At 44.2% G+C, this 16,066-nt stretch overlaps 1 protein-coding gene across 10 annotated transcripts in view; it reads right to left on the bottom strand.

The window, feature by feature from the left end:
- RORA (RAR related orphan receptor A) overlaps positions 1-16,066 on the bottom strand; it is an 809,419-nt gene that overhangs the window by 754,260 nt on the left and 39,093 nt on the right. For 5 of the 10 annotated variants that reach the window (XM_086321306.1, XM_086321307.1, XM_086321297.1 and 2 more), the window contains exon 1: positions 463-15,791. The exons of the other annotated variants lie outside the window; for them this stretch is intronic. The gene's annotated coding sequence lies outside the window, so the exon portion shown is untranslated. Of the gene's footprint in view, positions 1-462; positions 15,792-16,066 lie in introns of those variants that run through there. 10 annotated transcript variants of the gene reach the window in all.

Raw genomic sequence — 16,066 nt, forward strand, 5'->3', positions numbered from 1 at the left:
CATCCTTCTCCATGTAAGAGAAGGGTGATATGAAAATGCAAGAAGAGAATACACGTCTAGTCCCCTGCACACTGCCAGGCTCCCTGAAAGGATTCGCACAACGTCAGCCACGGTTCTCGCTATAAAGCAACAGTAGCTTCGACAGGAGTGAGGGAAACACTTGTTCATGCTTACATAGGTAAACTGGAACCATGTGGTCAAATTTTAATGCAAGCCACAGGAAGTACCATTGGGGCCCCAGAGACCTCCCTTTGGTTTCACACTCTCATCCTTCATTTTTGAAAAAAAAATGTTTACTAGGCATACACGCGATATCACTATTTTTCACTCCTCGTACTAGACCTAGGCTGCACAGTTTGCTTAGGTTATTCAGCTGGTGACTGGCAAGGAGAGGCTTTGAACCCCTTTTGGTCCGACTCAAGAGCCTATCCTTTTCACACACACCAGGACCTGGTAACTCACTGGCTCACAGGCGCTCTGGTCATCAGGACGCTGCAAGGCCGACCCGGCCGGCAACCAGCACACTCCTTCAAGGCAGAGAGCAGGTCTGTGCTTCTCTCGTGTCCTCTTGGTCCTCCACCCAGTGATGAGCACACGGGGATGTGGGCTGTGGAGCCTTGGTTATTTTTTGAGGTGCAGGTGATTCTGATGAGATGGACAATCGCCTCTTTACCAGAAGCAGGCATCAAAATCACCTGGAGGGGCTGAGAAGCCAGACTGCAGGCCCCACCCCCAGACTTCGATAGGTCTCAATTTGCATTTCAAATAAACTCTCAGGTGCAGCTGCTGCTGCTGCTGGTCCAGGCTGACACTTTGAGAAACACAGTTCTGGATGGTATGGAGGTAAATTTAGGAGAGGAGAACAGATGGCTCAGGTCTGTGGGATCCAGGCTCCCTGGCCCCCACTCACTCTTCCCACTTTTTTATTTTCACAGACCTGCTAGGGCCACCTGACTAAGACGTCCAGCAGAGGGGATGGGACCCACAGCACACTGCTCACTCCATCGGCAGCCTCCCCACCCCTACTTCTCCAGGTGGCCCTGATTGAAAGCCTTAGGTTTGTACTATCTTCAGAGGAGAGGCCTGGGCAGGTCCTCACAGTCTCTGCAGCTCAGCCAAACAATGAAACCTAAGATACCAAGGATCAGCTTTGAGAATTGAGGCAGCAGGGTAGTGGGAAGATACCCTTGAAAGGGCAAAAGTTCTTGTGGTCACAGATTCTCAACACCTTACCCATGGCTCAAAGTCATGAGTTTGCTGCGTTCGAAGAATTTGGGAGCCAAGTTCTCCAGTGTGCTCTGTGGTGGTGTTTTTCTTTTAATTAATTTATTTTTAATTGGGGGATGATCACTTTACAATATTGTGTTGGTTTCTGCCATATATCAACATGAATCAGCCATGGGTATACATATGTCCCTCTTTCTTGAACCTCCTCTCCCCCTCCCATCCCATCCCAACCCTCTAGTTTATTTTTCTTACTAATTTCTATTGGGGTATAGTTGCTTTACAATACTGTGTTAGTTTCTGCTGTACAGCGAAGTAAATCAGCTATACGAATACATCTGTCCCCTCTTTTTTGGATTTCCTTTTCATTTTGGTCACCACAGAGCACCGAGTTCCCTGTGCTATACTGTAGGTTCTTATTAGTTATATATTTTATACATAGTATCAATGGTGTATATATGTCAATCCCAGTCTCCAATCTAGCCTCCTCCCCCACAAACATTCTCTATGTCTGTGTCTCTATTTCTGCTTTGCAAGAACATGGTGGTATTTAGATATGACCCTCCAGGCTGAAGGTCATGCACATCAGCCTATTTTGGAATAGCTGTTGATGAAGATTTTTTTATGCTTTGCTCGGGGGACCAGTTGCAAGGAGGAGCTTTTTATGAGAACAATACATATCACAGACATCTGAATATATTTCCATGAGAAAATAAGGATGAAGGAAACCAAAAGATGGTGTCGTTTTCTTACATGGCAGATGAATATTTAACATGCTCGGGCTTATCTTTAAGGGGGAAAAAAAAGACCCTTTGCAATTTGACATGCTTCCTACAATAGCAATCCATACACAAAACACCAAACACTACAGACACCCATATAAATACCATGTATTTCATTATTCCCTTATTACAGTGGCACAAAGACCAGCTGCTACATGAAATATCATGAAAACATAAATTACTGGTTATAAATAGCATATTTAAAGCATGAGGCCATCCAGAATGGGCTGGTTTAACATAGGCTGCTGAGAACGAGTCCAAGGAATTGATAAGACAGGCAGGGGAAGTCAGGCAGGGTCTGCACATGGCAGGAGATCAGCCAACAGAAGCTGCAAGAGGGGCTCTCGAAACAGACTTGGAGGGGGGTACAGTGGAGCTCTCAGGAGCCCCGAAGAACAAGTCCACTTTCTGTTGACCCTTGCCACCCCAAGAGGGACCAATTCGCAGACTGCTTATCACCACTATTTTTAACTTCCTGGCAGGCTAACCCCGTGCAATGGGAAAATCACCCAAAGTAAATACACACTCTCCCTTGATTCTTCTCCTGGCGAGTAATTTTCTATTATTTTCCGTTAGAACCATTTCCAGGATAAATCATGCTCCAGTGTGAGCCTGAGTGTGAGAGTCCTCTAAGGAGCCTCCATCCTAAACTGGGGAGCTCAGAAAAGCTACATCTTTGCTCTCCGCTCTAGAGGCTGTGTCCAAACAAGCCCTTTGAGAAGCTTTCCAGGCTTTTCACCTTCCAGGCTCCTTTGTTATTTTTATTTCCCTTGAGTTTTGCTACTAGACAAATTATGGATTGTCATATATAATTATCTTTCCATGAGACAGATTAATATGAATAACAGTTTTTGAGCTTAGAAAGAGAGAAAAAAAAAATTCTTTATGTCAGGCCCTGCATATGCATTCTCTCATGAAATCCTCTCCATGACTCTCTGAGCTGGGCACTACTGTTTTTCCCTTTTTTACATGCAGGGAATAAAGTCACACAGAAGTAATTTGCTTGCGATCATGCAGCTGGAAGGCAGTGGAACATGTCTGAAACTCAGCTCTGTCTCCGAACTCCATGTTTTTAACCACTGCACGGTGTGGCCTTACCTTACAAGCTGCCACACCATGTTAACACAGTTCCAAAGTTGACACAGACTAAAGTAAGGGCTAGATAATAAATGCAGAATTTGATTTAGATTTTTTGAAACATCTAACACAGTTTGAAGACCCCCAGTGAAGTCTTTGTGGACCCCTATTTCTCCCAGACCTCCCATGAGGAATCCCTAACCTGGAACCATTCACATATCATTTGCCATGTACGACTTTATGTCTGCACAAAAAGAGCTAGTTAAAAATACTGCCTGCTTCCCTGGGATCTAAGACAAATCAAGTCCAAACTCTGAATGACGTTCAAGGCTCTTCTTAACCTGGCCCTCGCTATGTCTTCAAATCCATCTTCTAGAACCATCTGGAACAAGAAGTGAGAGGAGTGAGAATGTGAAGCAGAACCAGGAGATCTTTACAGGCAGGTAAGGTTGGACTTCCCTGGTAGCTCAGACAGTAAAGTGTCTGTCTACAATGCGGGAGACCCGGGTTCAATCCCCGGGTGGGGAAGATCCGCTGGAGAAGGAAATGACAATCCACTCCAGTACTATTGCCTGGAAAATCCCATGGACAGAAGAGCCTGGTAGGCAACAGTCCATGGGGTCGCAAAGAGTCAGACATGACTGAGCGACTTCACTTCACTTCACTTAAGGTTGGGCAGCATCTCCATCCTGACCATGACTCTACACAGACATGGTAACTCTCATCTTCCAAGGCAACTCACCATGTATTAATAAAAGGTACACTGCCTACTCTCTCAGCTTTGTTCTTTGCTCTGGACCATTCCCCAGCCTGTCCCACCCTTTCTTCTTAGGCTCAGTTCCCAAGCCTCCTCTGGGAACCTTGCCTGCTGTCTCCTGTTAGAAGCTGTCAGGTCCCATCTGCCCCCACAGCACCCTGCTCACATTCTGCCTTCTATTGTGGAGAGCTGCCCCCTAGTCTGACCCAGTGGACAGTAAGCTCTTTAAGCACAGAGCTGTTTCTCACTAACCTTCTTTGCTGCCCCCTGCTCTTAGCACAGGCAGCAGTCAAAGAAGGTTCTTAATAAAGATTAGCAGGTCTGATTTGTCACCAGAGACCAGGAGTAGCTACTATACTAGGAATAGGAGGAAGGAGGAAAGAGAAGGGAGAGGGGTTCACACAGGAATTAAACAAAGAGAAAAAAAAATGATGGTTCATTTTTTCCTTTAAGAATGTGAGCCAGGATTAATAATGTACAAATGGTTCTCAGGAACTAGTATTTCACTGTGATCAAAACGTCCCATAATAAACTCTGACATAAAGTTTTAATGTTTGCATTTGTCATCATTATCAACCACTTCATTCACACCCAAAATAGAGCAAACGTCTCCTGAGCCCAACTGCACCTTCCCAGACCCCAGGAAGCCTTGGCATCTGTCCCCTAGGGGACCAGAATTTACTGATTTCTAGCTAACGTTTATTGAGCACCTACTGTGTTCCAGGAACCAGAGCCTCTATTTATATGCATAATATCTAATCCTCATCAGAGCCCTCTGAGATATTGTGATCACCATTTTCTAGATAAGAAATCTGAATTCAGGAGGTTAAATAACTTGCCCACAGCTGCATAGTTAGCAATGCTGCAGGTTGAGCTCAAATATGCCTTACTGCAAAGCCCATGTTCTTAGCTATTCTACTAATTTTTAAATAAAAACATCCTTATGATTTTTCAGAGTATTAAGTTGTGACATCAAAATCCTAGTGGAAGAAAAGGCTCTGGATCTAGGCTAGAAAATACTCTTTCAAAGGACACAGCTTCATCATGGGAACTCACCAGCCAGGGCCACAGGACTCATCAGGCAAAGGTTTGAGTCTGCTCAGGCACACTTCTAACTAAAGATGCCACAAGGGCCATGTCTTCAGTGCTGAGAACCCTGGACTCAAGGGAACCTGGAACCTCGTCAGCACTGAGTCTCACAAGGTTTCACATAATGGAAGGGTCAGGGAGATTCTAGACATCCCCAGTCTCACCTTCATTTTGTAGATGGGGAAACTGAGGTCCGTGGAAGTTAGGCATTTGCGCAAGTCATAGAGCTAACAAGGGGGCTTCCCTAGTGGCTCAGATGGTAAAGAGTCCACCTGCAATGCAGGAGACCCAGGTTTGATCCCTGGGTTGGGACGATCCCCCGGAAGTAGAAATGGCAACCCACTCCAGTATTCTTTCTTGGAGAACCCCATGGACTGAGGAGTGTGGCGGACTATACAGTCTGTATGGTCATGAAGAGTCGGACATGACTGAGCAACTGAGCACAAGCACATGTGTTGACTATATTCCCAGGTCAACAAGATTTAGTTCCTTCTTACTCAGAGACGCATCACTCCACTGCGAGGAGCGGGCACAATGCATTCAGACAGCCTGTTACCGGTAGACAGTCCGATCATGGGGTGTGCCTTCTGCAGGCCACCCCACTGCCACTGAAGTAATGAACCCTGCCAGTATGGGGTCAGGGATAATTCTAACTCATTTAGTTTCACATGGATCAAAATGAAAACCTGGTCTAAATGGAGTCTATGACTACGCCACCTTGAACTCGCCTGATCTCATTTAGTGTTCACAGAGGTTCCATTTCCTGGCACATCTGATGGCTAGCAGTGTCATTAAAGCAGTCTATGAAAATAAAATATTTTTACTGAGTGGCATGAAATTGGATGAACTGATATTCCTGCATCTGCAAAATCAGAAAAAGGTAGTACTTACCCTATAGAACCTATGCATTTCAAAATCAAATGAGATAATACATATGAAGTGCCCAACACGATGCCTGGCACACAAATATGTTTAACAAAAATAGTTAACATGGGACTTCCTGGCAGCCCAGTGGTTAAGATTCCTTGGGCCCTGGGTTCAATTCCTGGTCAGAAAACTAAGATCCCACATGCTGCATGGTGTGGCCAAAAAAAAAAAATGGTCACACTATTATGGTTGCTATTGAACTTTTGGCAGACATTGACATACGATCAAAAGAGGGACACACGTTATGATATGAAAGTTTTTGCTTTCTTTGTCTTGACCTCTTTGTTACACATGTTTGTGGAAGACCTTTTCCCATAGGTGTGAGGAAGAGGATGGTGGACAAGAGAGGACCAGGGTGAGTTGGCCTCAGATGAATGCTGGTGGTTGAAGGTTAAGACACTGAAGAGATTTAATCCCCACACAGCCATTCAGTGTGTATAACAGGCATGCGGTGAAACGACAGAAGGAATTTCCACGTTTGAATCTAGAACACTTCTGCACCCATGAATCATGCTACCTGTAGCAGAAGGGAAGAGGAATTGCTGCCCTGGGTTAAGGTTAGAGCATCCGGGTGAGCACAAAGAGGCCTTGTGGAGAATGTAATTAGCAAAGCAGGTAAGTGGGGACTTGTGTTTCCAGAAATCTGTTTTTAAAGTACTAATAGCCTTGGGTTTTTCACCCTAGAGAACGTTTTACATCTTTGAATATGTTTGCAATTTGTGTGATCTGCACACTCCAGATTTTGTTTTGCAAGGGGAACTTTTAAGTCACTGCATTATTACTACAAATAATTAAACCAAAGACTAATTTGTGGTTGCACACATGTTCACAACAATGTGAAAAATACTCCTGTCAGCACCAGGGCCCAGTTTCCATCACATCACTGTTTTACAATTTAATGGGCCTCTGAATGTTGCAAATCTGAGGAGAAAAGAATAAAGAAATTTCTTAAAAGCAGAAAGTAGGAAGAAAGAAGAAAGTGAAAAAAAAAAAAAAAGAGGAAGGAAAGAGGAAGAGAGAGAAAAAAAAAATTTTCCTTCCATTTCTTTATTCTCAAGAAAAACTTCCAAGAGCTCCACTGGAAAGTGTGTTAGAATATTCTCTGTTAATGGTATTTTTAAAAGAGAGAGACAGCAATGGACCTAATGTGTGTTTTTCAAAATCCTTTGATTCTAAATCCATTCAACTATAAATCTGGGTTCTTACTTCAAAAGCTAGATACATCCTGACTTTCCTAAAGTGACGCAAAATATTCAATCCTAGGCCAAGAAAAATCCCAAACCAACCAACAGAAGTCAAGGAAAATTGAATACAGAAGCTTTCAACTTGAATTATTCAGGTCCAAGGAAATTAAGTCTTTCATCTTTTCTCTCTAGTTAACTTTTAAAACATTTTAAATACTCTGCCCTAAATATTTCAGAATATAATCCAAAAGTGATCAAATTCCATTATATGAGTTGAATAGTACAGATAAATATATCAATTTTTATCTGGAATATGCATACCCATTTCTTCCACAAGTATTGAAAAATACTGATAGTACTGTGTCTATTCAAATGCTTTTAGAGTACATTGGAAAGCTTTTTGATATTTTGATTAATTTAACCCTAAACCTTCCATCTAAAATAAACCATCACCCCAAAATACTTCTAAAGATAAAAGATACTCTCTAGGAAGACACTACAAATTATGAAACCCCTTTTGCCAATAAACACACCACCACCAGACAGGGATAAAAATGATTTATGAATTAGTTTAAATGGAAAACAACCCCACATATAACTGACAAACAGAAAACTGCCAAGAGACATGGGATAAGCAGAAGCATCACACAAAGGGCACTGCCCGTGAGTAGCTAACTGCCTAGAATATACGCAACTCTGGAAATAGCTTTTATGGGATGAAACATTTTCATATACCTGGCACACCATTTAATGGTTTTCCATGACTATCCCTCATTCATATACTTTGGCATGAAGAAAACATAAATACAGGAGGTCTCTTTTCTTATGTGGACTTAAACCCAGAAAAACAGTCTCGTGAATTATCTGTGGATTTCTCTTTTGGAGCGTAGGGTGGACGGAAGACCACTAGTCTGTAGTTAGCTTCCTCTCATTCTTTTCAAACACCTCCAGCATTTCAGCATCTCCCCTCTAGGGAGAATCAGGGCATCATTTAGCAAAGCAGTTCCCACAGGTGTGGTCCTTGGATCCCTCTAGGTCCCCAAGACTCTTTCAAGAAACCTATGAGGTCAAAACTATTTTTATCATAATACTTGTCACCAGTAGAGTTTTCCACAGGCTACGTGATGTGTATGGCCACAGACTGAATGCAGAAGCAGAGTTGACAATCCAGCTGTCTTCTATTAAGCCCGACATAAAAGAGACTATTTACAAAAACACAAAAGAATACCATTCTTCTGGTTTTGTTTTGCAAAACAGTTTTTCTTTATTATAATGTTTTTTATGCTAGGATGCAATGGGTTTTTTTTTTTAATAAATATACTGTTAAAATTTTTTCCATTTCCAGTTCTAATATGGCAAATATCAAGTAGCATTCACATAAACAAAAATTCTTGAAGGTCCTCAATAATTTTTAGGAGTGTAAAGGGATTCTGAAACCAACAAGTTTGACAGTGATTCAGTAGCACAATCCTTGACTTATAGTAAATGCTCAATACACAAATACATGGCAAATTTACTGATTAAAGGGCACTGAATATTTTTCAATGTGCAAGAGACTCCAGAGTTCAGAATATGAATATGGCCAGTAAAGGCCCTGGGATGACCATGTTCAGGCCTCTGCACCTGCTTACAACATGATTTATTTTTTTTAAAGATGATAAGAACACAAATGTGTACAGCCAAAACAAAGACAGAATATCCCTAGTAAATGTGGCTCAAAGACAGGTAAAGGCAATAAAGGAAAGGAGGGCAGGAATTGGTGGGGATGGCTTCTGATAATCAGTGGATTTCCTTTATCCATCCTATCACCACCTATGCTTCATTTCAGGGGAAAAAATATCATCTATTAATTCAGAGACAATGTCCTTCCAAAGGGGTTTATGGGGACTTCATACACACACTAATTAAACTACATAACATCCTGAATGGTTCAAGTCCTAAGATCCCACAAGGTCACAGGGTCATCTGTGTGGACCAATTAGTTAACTTTCTTGGGTTCCATAGTGTTCATGTGCCTCTCCCAATTTTTATTCCTGGAAATGTCTTCTTCCTCTTGCAAAATCCACTTCCGACAATACCTCCTCCAAAAGTTTTCCTTGCCTTATTTCCCAGAACAAATTAAAAAGTCCTTCCTCTGCCTAACCTCTGTACCTTGCACATACGTCTGTGGCAGCATGGGGCACATACTATGGAAATTCCCCATTCTCACTGTCTCCTTAGCTCACGCACTGTCGACCTTTGTGTTCCAGTACCTATTGGTGCCAAAACATTGCAGACGCTTTAAAAACCCACACAAACCCTAGTCAGTCACCTTACAGACGCATAAGACAATTCCAGAATTAAGTACAAGGCAAAAGAATAATAAGGAAGTTATTACTCAAAATTCCACTTGTTTCCAGCCAACTAGAAATCCAGCATGGGTGTCTTAGTGATGGTGACTTAGTCTTGCCATGTTTGAGAATGAAGAGGAGCCCACTGAAAGAAAGCCGTCTCCTAAAAATGTGTCTCCTGGAAGAAAGTATAACTTTTCATCCCTTCTGAAAGGAGACAAATTGCAAATGGCATAGGCAAGTATTGCAAAAGATAAATCAAACCAAGGCAAAAACTCACAAGGCAAAAAGATGTGCTAAGTGACTAACAGTCAATTAACAGGACAGGACTGGAGAAGAGGGGAAATCTATTTGAATGTTTATATGACATCAAAGAAGGCTGGAAAGTCATGCTCTAAAATCAACCAGGCTTCATCACCACCTTTTAAGTGACATACTCATCAGCAAAGAACACAAGAACACACATTTTCATTAGTACAGTAAAGAAAGAATTTGTATGCCTATGGTTAGCATTGGCAAAGAAATGGGTAAAGTAGGTTGTTTCCATGTTTACCTTTAAGAATGTGGCCATATGGTAAGAATTAAGATGCTGCCCAGAATCTAATATGGAAAGACATCTTCGTGCCTCCAAAAGGTGAGGGCAAAACCAGTAGCACTCAAGTGGAAACTTGAGATTGGCTAACTAATGGCCATCTAATCTTATGAAAAGCTACAGAGAAGTTTTGAAACACAAAGAGCCTATTCATCCTCATAACCACCCTGATATAATTGTATATGTATCCTTGTGCGGGACTTTGAAATTAGCACTTTCTCATTTATCAGTCTGATTTCAAACCACCCTTATTGGATATCTCAATTATCTGAGACTCCAAGGTTAACTAACAGTTGGACCCTCTCCATATCTGTTTTCTTTATTCCTCATTAGAGTTGAGAGTTTTAGCCCAGGGGAACTCTCACTATGGAACCCCAGAGTGCTAGAGCGGAAAGCCATCACAGAAAATGACTAATCTAACCCATCCACTTTGGGAAAACTGAGGCCCAGAGAACCCTTACCCTGGGGTCACACAGCTAAGGACTGTCAGAAACAGGGCCTCAACACAGCCCTTCCTGCAACACAGTACTATTTCATCACACCAAAGCAAAGAAGTATAGATGCTCATTTGGAAATGTGTGTTTGGACAAATCGCTAGCCCAAAGCACCATTTCCTCCCTACATAAATAAAAGCAGTGCTTTCCACCTGCCACCGCTACCCTGGGAACATCCATAGCACGTGTGTTTATTCCCTCGAGCTGACTGCAGGATGATGGAAGACAGACTATGACCGCGAAGCAGCAGACCTGATCCTACGAGGAGGCAGCGAGAGGGAGCCCCAGCCAAGGCTGGGAGAGCTGCCACACTTCTGGATGTTTAGAAAGATGGGCTGTTTGTCTAGCCCCAAAGTGTCTCTCCGAAGTGTCCACTGTTCAAAGCGGAAAAGAGTGATTTTACAGTGGAGAATACGGTAGACCTCATCTTCTCGAGGGGACAAAGACCTACATTCCCTGAAATGGAGCAAAGTGGAATCCTGTTCCCCTGATGTGTCAGGAAGGGCTCTGCCCCACTGTAGGCTTCCCCAGAGCCTTAGCCTCCACTTAGCCATGAGGAAACATCAGATCACCCAACCTGGGGTTCGTCATCCTAGAAAGTACCTGACTAGTGCTCTTCATGAGGGTCAACATTATGAAAAACTAGGAAAAACCAAGGAACTGTCCTTGCTGGAGGAGACTAAAGAGACAAGACAATAAAATGCAATGTGGGATCCTGGATTAGATTTTGGAACTGAAAAAGGACTGGTGGAAAGCCGGGTGAAATCTAAATAAAGTCTGTCGTTTAGATGGTGGCATCATGCCAATGCTCATTTCTGAGTTTTGGTAACTGTAGCATGGGGATGCTGTGGAGGTTGCTAACTTTGTTTGAGGAGCAGGCAGGAGCTCTTTGTACTATCTTTGTAACAGTTCTGCAAATCTAACATTATTTCAAATATTAAAAGTTAAAGAAAAAAAAAAAGTGGCCCATGGCTGGGTAGGAGACATAGCTGATGACTTTCCAGTCCCTCCTCTCAACCGCTTGTTAGAACCACTCACTCTTCCCTCTTTGTTTGGAAGGAATGTGGCACAAGTTCTTCCTTCTCCTTTATTCTGGGTTATCTGTATATCTTCAAAAAATGATGATGTTTTAAGAGCAGAGAGAATCTTTATCACTGCTAGGAGCATTCCCATGTCCTAAGTTTTCACAAAGTAAATGCTCAGAAAGTCGGCTGAGGAATGAATGAGTGAATGCACCTGCTTCCTCTGGATGAGATGAGACACACATTCTGCTGTATTTTATGATTGTGCCCAGTCTTCCCCATCCCATGAGTTAAAAGGCACAAGCTGCATGTAAAACCACACTTCTTGCTTCACAGCACCTCATATGGCACACTGCCCTCACCCACTAAATGTTTAAAAAGCAAATGCTATTCAAAATCCCCTTGCTCTTTGACAAGACTGCCTTTCACCTCCTTCTCAGTTTGGAAACGTGTTGAGACATCCTCCCAAACTTTGTGCCTTGTATCACCTTCTCCAGTAAGCCTCCTCTGGCCACCCCTCAGCCCTCCCCGTAGACTAACCCCTTCCTCCTCAGAATTAATCACTTTCACCTCTGTGGTACTTATGTACCTGGTACATAATTTTGTTTTAGTACTCATAACACTCTGTTAATTACCTATTTACACATCCATCTCCCCAACTATAACAGGAGCTCATTGAGAGCAGTAACTTGGCTTTATTTATCGCGTACCCTCAACTCTGGGGACCGTACTTGGTATGTAGTCAGTGATACAATAAATGCTTACTGAATCAAAGAGTGACTGTTATTCCCATTTCCTGACTCTTGCCCAGGAATTTACTGCGATGGCAGACACATAGGCCATGCAGGCGTTACCCAGAACAAGGGGATGAGGGCTGCAAAGACATTCCAAGGGTCTTTTTCATGACTGCAGCAAGCTGGCAGGTTGGAGGCATCAGCATAGGTGTGAAACATGAACGATGATCTGCTGACTCTGACCTGGCTGAGCCTCTACAGCCAACTCACTGATACTTAGCCTCCAGACCCGTTGATCCAATCTTTTCTTATTGCCCTGTGAGTCTTCATGCTCAGTAAGAAGGACAGGAAATAGATTTGAGCAACCAGACCCGAAGGGTGTCCAGTGATGCCAGTGTCACCATAGTATAAAGAAAAAGTATATAAATCTGGCCAGAATTTCCTCATCAGAAACCTCATCTCAGCCAACCCAGTATACAGAGTGATGGGCTTCCTCTGTTCGCCGCCTCACTCGTGCCTTCTGAAGGCTCCTGGACTTAGGCCAGCTGCTCGGCCATTTCCCCTAAGCTAGAAATCTTCCATTCCTCATTGTGTCTGTCTCCCTCGACCCCCACCACCAAGTGAAAGCCTCACCTTGTTGACAAACAACTGCAATAACCTAAACAAACACGCCTCTCCATCCTGGGACAGGGCTCAAATCCCGGCCTTTGTTATCTCCTGCTCAGCCTGGGGCAGGGGCCTCTCTGGTTTCCCTACAGACCACCCAATACGAGACTCAGGCACAGCAAAAACCTCAGCTCCTCCCCCAGCTCTGGTGGCCCCACCAGGGGGTGGTCTGCAGTTGCCTCCTCCCTCTGGTGTCTTACATTACAAGCTCCTTGAAAGGCTCAGGCTGAGACCTGCTCTGCTACCACTCGCCTTTCCTGGGATGTTCCACTCTCTTTCTCTCAGCGATAAACTCCTAAACACCCTGCACGGCCCAGCTCGAAAGTGCCTGGTTAACCTTTAGCCTGGAGAAAACACAAACACACGGAATCACTCAGGACTCCATGTTAAAGCCCTGTCTGTGGCTGGCCCCCACCACACGGTGAAGAACTGCCCATCTATGAACTGTCTCCAGGGTACAATTTTTCTGTTTCATGTAATTGCTTAGCTCCTGTCACTTAAGTTTTCACATGCATATGTGTTGTGCCTCTGCCTAGATGGTAAGCTCCTCCCTCCCTCATATCTCCCAGCACAGCTCTCTGCCTACCTGAGTCATTTAAAAAGATGTGCTGGGGTGGGAAATGACCGAAAAACCATCTTGTACCAGCAGATGAAAGCATCCGGGATTATACCTGTGGTCCTCAGCCCCTGTGTGAATCAGAAACAGCCAGGAAGCTTGTTAAAAATGGAAGTGCTTTAGCAAGGCCTCTGCAGATTTGGACTCAGAGGATTAGGGAGGGTTCTAGAAATCAGTATTTTCCACAAGGTCCTCCACGCCTGTGAGTTAACTGTGAAAGTAAAAGTGAAAGTCATTCAGTTGTGTCTGACTCTTTGTGACCCCGGGGACTATACAGTTCACGGAATTCTCCAGGCCAGAATACTGGAGTGGGTAGCCTTTCCCTTCTCCAGGGGATGTTCCCAACCCAGGGATCAAACCCAAGCCTCCCGCATTGCAGGCGGATTCTTTACCAGCTGAGCCTGGTAAAGGGAAGCCTGAGTAAACTGTGCTGCTCCCCAAACGTAAGAACTACCCACTCCTTCACCCATCAGGTTTGAGGAGCTTGAGTCACCTGCTTGCCCTTCAAGCTTCCTCCCTCTGAGGTCAGGGGTCAGAGGTGATGTCAGAAGGAGTCACTAAAGGAAAGTCCAGGCCCCTCCGTGACAGCTTCCCTCAGGAACTGGCTCCTCACCTCAGAAGCAGCAGCTGAGAGAGGTGATCGTATCTAGAGAGCACACAGGCTACTTCTCTGCTCTCTCCAAAATGCCAGTGAGTTTGAAAGGCACTTTGTCCAATTAGAAGTGTGGAGAAATATTCATCCTGTCCATGACAGAGATGAAGTGCTTCTTTCAAAAGCAGCGGTGGCAGCCTGCCAGGTTTAAGAAGTCCAACTATTCCACACCGAGCCAGCAGTTATTAATTAGTTTTATTAGTGGCAGGTCTTTAATGCAAAATGACAGAGGGAGAGCGCAAAGATCCCCGTCGCTACTAAAATACAAATTGTCCGGATTTAGGTTGTGTTGTTCCCCAACATGTACAGGCGGCCAGCCAGGCCCAAGCGGGGAACAGAGGACGCAGCCAAATGCCTTTCTGCAGAGTTCCGGACTATTAATGGCGTGACAAAGAGGCTCGGGTTCTTACCTCAGGTAGCTCTCTAGGGGAAAATCCACCAATTTCAACGATCGAGGAGGAAGAGGGAGAGGATGGGGATCTAAGGGGAACCCCAGGAGCATGAGGAGGGGCTGTGGTGGGGACAAGACGGGGGCAGGCCTGCGTCATCCACGCTGCTCAATGTGCCCCTGCGAGAAATGAGCGTTTCCAGAGAGCAGAGCGGGGCTACTTTGTGAAGAATTAGTCTTACACTGTCAACCTGCTTTTTATGACCATTAATCACATTTGTATTTATAAGCACTAAGACAGGATAATCAAATCTCATGCTTCAAAGCATATGTTTATCACCGCAGGCATAAAAAGGAAGGAGAAAAAGTTTACAAGCCTGCACTGTTGGCAAGAGCTGCTGTTTATCTGGTCGCTTCCCCAGAAGCCCCCTGGGGGGCTCTGGAGAACATTCTGTGAGGGAGAAGGCAGAACTGCCCAGTGTCTCACTCTGTCAGTGTTTCTACTTTCCTCTGCACTGGTCTGAAGGCAGGAATTTAAAGACAGTCCCCAAACAGCCTCTCCCGGAGATGCTCACCTAATACAGCCCAGAGCTCTTGGCCTCAGGCCTTCCAGACCTTTCTCCTTTGCCTCATGAAGGGGTTCCTCACAGACTCTGGGCAGTGCATTCTCCCCCATGCCTTTTCTTTAAGCATCCTACACATTTCCGGCGGTCCCCGAACTGCCCTGTAACCCAACCCTAAGCTCCCTATGCTTTGAAGAGGTTTCCCATACCACCCACCTCAGTAGGCTTCCTCTAGACCAGGCCAGAGACAGCAGAACTTTTTCTGTCAAGTGCCAGATAATAAATATTTTAGTGTTGTTGCTGTTTTTAATTTAGCAAAGATTTAGTTTTTTAATTTTATTGGAATATAGTTGACTTAAAATGTGTTAGTTTCAGGTGTACAGCAAAGTGACTCAGTTACACATCTATCCGTTCTTTTTCAGATTCTTTTGCAATCTAGGTTATTACAGAATACTGAGTAGAGTCCTCTGTGTTATACAGTAGATCCTTGTTGGCTACCTATTTTATACACAATAGTATGTGTATGTTAATCCCAAGATCCTAATTTATCCCTCCACTCACCCCAATACTTCAGTCTTTGCAGGCCCTGGAGTGTCTGTGGCAACTATTCAACTCTGCCCTGGTAGCTTGAAAGCATATGTAGACAATATATAAATAAATGGGCATGGCTGTGTGCCAATACGGAGAAAGCAATGGCACCCCACTCCAGTACTCTTGCCTGGAAAATCCCACGGACGGAGGAGCCTGGTGGGCTGCAGTCCATGGGGTCGCTAAGAGTCGGACACGACTGAGTGACTTCACTTTCACTTTTCACTTTCATGCTTTGGAGAAGGAAATGGCAACCCACTCCAGTATTCTTGCCTGGAGAATCCCAGGGACGGGGGAGCCTGGTGGGCTGCCGTCTATGGGGTCCCACAGAGTTGGACACGACTGAAGTGACTTAGCAGCAGCAGTAGCAGCAGTGTGCCA

Source organism: Bos grunniens, chromosome 10 (assembly GCF_055505025.1).
Source record: "Bos grunniens cultivar Pamir isolate PY7600 chromosome 10, Bosgru_T2T1.0, whole genome shotgun sequence".
Taxonomy (NCBI): Eukaryota; Metazoa; Chordata; class Mammalia; order Artiodactyla; family Bovidae; genus Bos; species Bos grunniens.